The sequence below is a fragment of the Neophocaena asiaeorientalis genome, unplaced genomic scaffold (assembly GCF_003031525.2).
Source record: "Neophocaena asiaeorientalis asiaeorientalis breed wild unplaced genomic scaffold, Neophocaena_asiaeorientalis_V1.1 scaffold116, whole genome shotgun sequence".
Taxonomy (NCBI): Eukaryota; Metazoa; Chordata; class Mammalia; order Artiodactyla; family Phocoenidae; genus Neophocaena; species Neophocaena asiaeorientalis.
The window spans coordinates 12,010,035-12,015,821 of NW_020174561.1; the positions used below are offsets into that span (position 1 = coordinate 12,010,035).

At 41.5% G+C, this 5,787-nt stretch overlaps 1 pseudogene; it reads left to right on the forward strand.

The window, feature by feature from the left end:
* The first annotated feature begins 1,734 nt into the window (after positions 1-1,734).
* On the forward strand, positions 1,735-3,308 carry LOC112408240 (stress-induced-phosphoprotein 1 pseudogene; annotated as a pseudogene).
* Positions 3,309-5,787: the final 2,479 nt, after the last annotated feature.

Sequence of the window (5,787 nt, forward strand, 5' to 3'; positions counted from 1 at the left end):
CTCCCTTCCCCACTGTACCACCCACGCCACTCCCTGCCCTGTCCCTGACCCCTGGCAACCACTAATGTCTCCTCAATTTGTATAATTTTGTCATTTCAAGAATGTTGTATGATGGAATCACACAGATATTATCAAACCTTTTTGGATTGGGTTTTTATCACTCATCACTATTCCCTGGAGATTCATTCAAATTGTTGCATGTATGAATAATTCATTTCTTTTTATTACTGAGTAGTATTCAAGTTATGAATTCCAGTTCCTTTAGTCATTCACCCACTAAAGAATGTTTATTTCCAGTTTTTGGCTATTCTGAATAAAGTTATTATAGACATTTGTTTACAAGTTTTTACATGAGGATAAGTTTTTATTTTTCTGGGATAAACACCCAAGAGTACAACTGCTGGATATTATGGTAGTTGCATGTTTAGTTTAAGAAACTGCCAAACTGTTTTGCAAGAATGGCAAGGAATTATCTTTTAAAAACTTCTAGGCATCTACAAGAGACCCACTTCAGACCTAGAGACACATACAGACTGAAAGTAAGGGGATGGAAAAAGATATTTCATGCAAATGGAAACCAAAAGAAAGGTGGAGTAGCAATTCTCATATCAGACAAAATAGACTTTAAAATAAAGACTATTAGAAGAGACAAAGCAGGATACTACATAATGATCAAGAGATCGATACAAGAAGAAGATATAAAAATTGTAATATTTATGCACCCAACATAGGAGCACCTCAATACATAAGGCAAATACTAACAGCCATAAAAGGGGAAATCGACAGTAACACATTCATAGTAGGGGACTTTAACACCCGACTTTTGCCAATGGACAGATCATCCAAAATAAAAATAAAGAAGGATACACAAGCTTTAAATGATACATTAAACAAGATGGACTTAACTGATATTTATAGGACATTCCATCCAAAAACAACAGAATACACATTTTTCTCAAGTGCTCATGGAACATTCTCCAGGATAGATCATACCTTGGGTCACAAATCAAGCCTTGGTAAATTTAAGAAAATTGAAATTGTTTCAAGTATCTTTTCTGACCACAACGCTATGAGACTAGATATCAATTACAGGAAAATATCTGTAAAAAATCCAAACGCGTGGAGGCTAAACAATACACTACTTAATAACAAAGTGATCACTGCAGAAATCAAAGAGGAAATAAAAAAATACCTAGAAACAAATGACAATGGAGACACGATACAGAGTGAAGTAAGTCAGAAAGAGAAAGACAAATACCGTATGCTAACACATATATATGGAATTTAAGAAAATAAAAAATGTCATGAAGAACCTAGGGGTAAGACAGGAATAAAGACACAGACCTACTAGAGAATGGACTTGAGGATATGGGGAGGGGGAAGGGTAAGCTGTGACAAAGTGAGAGTGAGGCATGGACATATATATACTACCAAACGTAAGGTAGATAGCTAGTGGGAAGCAGCTGCATAGGGCAGGGAGATCAGCTCAGTGCTTTGTGATCTCCTGGAGGGATGGGATAGGGAGGGTGGGAGAGAGGGAGAAGTAAGAGGGAAGAGATGTGGGGACATATGTATATGTATAACTGATTCACTTTGTTATAAAGCAGAAACTAACACACCATTGTAAAGCAATTATACTCCAATAAAGATGTAAAAAGAAAAAAAATCCCAACAACTTCTAGGCTTGGAACAGCGAGCAGATCAAGTCTATTGAATGGTGTTTGCCGCCAGGCTATGGAGCAGGTAAATGAGCTAAAGTGAAGGGCAATAAGGCCCTGAGTGCTGGCAACATGGATGGTGGATTACAGTGTCGCTCTGAGGCAGTAAGTCAGATCCCCAGGCCCATGTGCTCTCCAGCAATCGCTCAGCATCCTACACCAAGAACAGAGACCGCCAGAAGGCTTATGAGGATGGTTGCAAAACCATTGACTTAAAACCTGACTGGGGCAAAGGCTATTCCCAAAAAGCAGCAGCTCTTGATTTCTTAAACTTTTTTAAATCCGCCACTCGAACCTATGACAAGGTTTTAAAACATGAAGCAAACGATCCTCAGCTCAAAGAGGGTTTACAGAATATCGAGCCTCAGTCAGCAGAGATGAAATTCAAGAATGCTTTCAACATGTCCGATCTGTACCAGAAGTTGGAGAGTGATCCCAGGTCAAAGACACTGCTCATGGATCCTACCTACCAGGAACTGATAGAACAATGTCAAACAGGCCGTCTGACCTGGGCAAAAACTGCAACATCCCCAGATCGTGACTACCCTCAGTGTCTCCTTCGAGGCCATCTGGGCAGTATGGATGAGGAGGAAGAAGTTGAGACACCTCCGCCACCACCTTCTCCCTAAAAGGAGACCAAGTCAGAGCCAATGGAAGAAGATATTCCAGGGAATAATAAGCAGGCACTGAAAGAAAAAGTTGGGGAAGGATGCCTGTAAGCAAAAAGACTTTGACACAGCCTTGAGACAGTATGACAGAAGCAACGGCCAGGACCCCACCAACATGACTCACACGACCAATCAAGCAGCCGTGTATTTCACAAAGGGCGACTAGAGTGAATGTCAGGAGCTTTGTGAGAAGACCATTGAAGAGGGGCTAGACACGAAGACTATGCTCGACAGATTGCCAAAGCTTACGTCAAATTGACAGAGCCTATTTCAAAGAAGGAAAGTACAAGGATGCCATCCATTTCTACAAATCTCTGGCAGAGCGCTGAACCCCAGATGTGCTCAAGAAATGCCAACAGGCAGAGAAAATCCTGAAGGAGCAAGAGTGGCTAGACCACATAAACCCTAGCCTGGCTTTGGAAATATCCCCAGGCCAGGAAGCACTATACAGAAGCCATCAAACAGGAACCCAAGAGATACCAAATTGTACAGCAGTCGAGCTACCTGCTTCATCAAAGTCCTGGAGTTTCAGCTGCCACTCAAGGACTATGAGGAGTGTATCCAGCTAGAACTGACTCTCACCAAGGGTTATACACGGAAAGCAGCTGCCCTGAGAAGCAATGAAGGACCATACAAAGTCCATGGATGTCTGCCAGAAGGCACTAGACCTGGACTCCATTGTAAGGAGGTAGCGGATGCTCACCATGGCTACATGATGGTTCTGTACAACCAACATGACAGCCCTGAAGATGTGAAGCGGTGGGCCATGGCCAAGGTGAAGCAGATGAGTGACCTGGCCATGTGGCTCATCCTGCAACAGATGCAGAAGGACCCCCAGGCACTCAGCGGACACATGAAGAATCCTGTAATAGTGCAGAAGATCCAGAAGCTGCTGGATGTGGGTCTGATTGCAATTCAGTGATGACTTGCTCATCATAACCCTTCCCTTCACCCTCATGTGGAAAAAGGAGCGGGAACTGTGGCAAGCAGCATAGAGCAGAAGAGAGAGAAGGGGAAAAGGCGAACATCTTCTCTATATGTTTATACAGACCTATGTGGAAGATACAGAGACTTGGTACTGGAGTCATTTGTGCAGCCTCTGGGCCCTCCTAGCACACACACGGTCTCTCCTGCTGCCCCAGGGTTTCATGTGTCCCACCCCTGGCGCTCAAGTCACTGTCCCAGCTGCTCTCGCATAGTTGGTGATTTGGGGGCCGGGAGTAGGCATGTATGTGGAGGGGAGGGTATTCTTCCCAACCTCAGGCTCCAAGTGTCTTCACACTATTAGCTTCATGACCCCTTCACCAACAACACAAGCCAGTCCAGCATGGTTACATGTTTAAAAAAAAAAAAAGAAAAGGAAAAGTAGTTCTGTTTATTGTTAGTACTGACCAGACAAAAGAAAGACAAAGAAAATACATCTTTGTTCAAGCTTAGTTCTTTTACAGGAATAGGAAACTAGAAGTCAATTCAGACCCTCTTATCATAGTTTAATTAATGAGAAAAGGTGACAGTGCATTATTATCAAGGTGTCTTTGGAAAAAAAAAAGCAATTTATTAATAAAAGCAGCTTAAAACTTCACAACTGTTTTTAACGTTGACCTAAGAGCTCAGTATCTGTAGTGCTTTCACGGTCTACTGATGTAATATTTGGCACTGAGCAGACTGAATGTTTTACTCAATGTTTTGGGATTAAAATACAGAAACATTCTTCCCATGTTCCCAAGTATGTAAACCTATTTATCTTGATTTATTTTTATAAAAGAACAAGGCCTCAGAAATACAGATACATGTTCTCTTCCCCAAAACAAAATGAACTCTATCCTTTGAAGCTGAAAAATAAAAATTTCAGAAGATTTTTGAATTTAGAAAGTTCTAAACCTTGAGACATAATATTCCAATTATGAAATCGTTACTGCACAGCAAGTAATTTTGGCCCAAATCTGTTCTCTTGAAATCTGAAGTCAACAGGAGTTCTGTGCAGGAGAAAATCACGTGCAACCAGTACAGGGCCACTCCTAACCTTAAAGCTTTTCAGTTCATGAAATATTTATGCATCCTAAACCGGATTTAAAAGTCATCACAGGCATCTACCTGCAGGCAAACTATTCAGTATTTTCTGCTTTCTCCACATACCAGCTGCCTAGGGTCCCACCCACTCCAGTTGAGTATTTCATACTATTCTCTACGCAACTCTATTCCACCACATCTGAATATCTGAATGCAAGAGATCATAGCTCCCAAGACATTTGGTGCAGGAAGGTCCCTAGAAGTCCTATGTATAATCACTGTGAGGTCTTCAGTTTCTTTTATACAGACAAAAGTCACTTCTCATCATTGATGACATTTCCCTCCTCATTCTATCCAGGTAGGAGCTGCTACAATCTTTCTTTGTTCCTATCAGTTATGTATTATCAACATTCATTTTCCCCTGTAGCATTTTGTATTAATTCACTATTCTTATCCGGAAAATAAAAATTTTATTTAATTTTTTTCTAATTAGTCCAGTAGAATTCCTTCCTTTCCCATAATAACCCTCTTAACGATGAATTTTTATTTCTTATTAGTTGTTATAATACTGGCTTACTTGAAGGAGTTGTAGCCTTTCCTTACATTGAATAAATATAACACATATTCAATGAATGCCTACTATTTTCACTGTGATATCCCTGGAAATTCTGTGGTGTAAAAGATGGATAAATTTCCTACCCTAATGGAGCTTACAGCCTAATGGTGAAGAGAGACATTAAACCGATCATCACACAAGTAATTAATTACAATGCTAGCAAGCATAAGAAAAAAAAATGCTACAAATGTACACATAAAGGGACTGGTAATCTGGCAGGAATTGTAGGCTATCAAAAATGATGCTCAGGGCTTCCCTGGTGGCGCAGTCGTTGAGAGTCCGCCTGCTCATGCAGGCAACACGGGTTCGTGCCCCGGTCCGGGAAGATCCCACGTGCCGCGGAGCAGCTAGGCCCGTGAGCCATGGCCATTGAGCCTGCGCGTCCGGAGCCTGTGCTCCGCAACGGGAGAGGCCACAACAGTGAGAGGCCCGCGTACCGCAAAAAAAAAAAATGATGCTCAGCCTGAGATCTGATAATGATTAAGAGTTAACAGAGACAAACGGAAGAAGAAGTGTGTTACTAGAGTGAAAAGGATTTTGGCCTAGTTAGGAACTCACAGAATGTCACTGTGTCTGGAACTCAGAGCATAAAAGGGAAAAAGCTGCAAAAGAAAGCTGGAGCCAGATCCTGCTGAGTCTAGTAGGCTCTGAATTTTATTCAAGTTGCATTTGAAGTATTTTTAAGCAAGGGATTGCCATGATCAGCTTTGTAACTTTAAAAGGATCACTCCTGGAAAATGAAACAAAGTAACCATATGACTTAGATGGCGGGTCG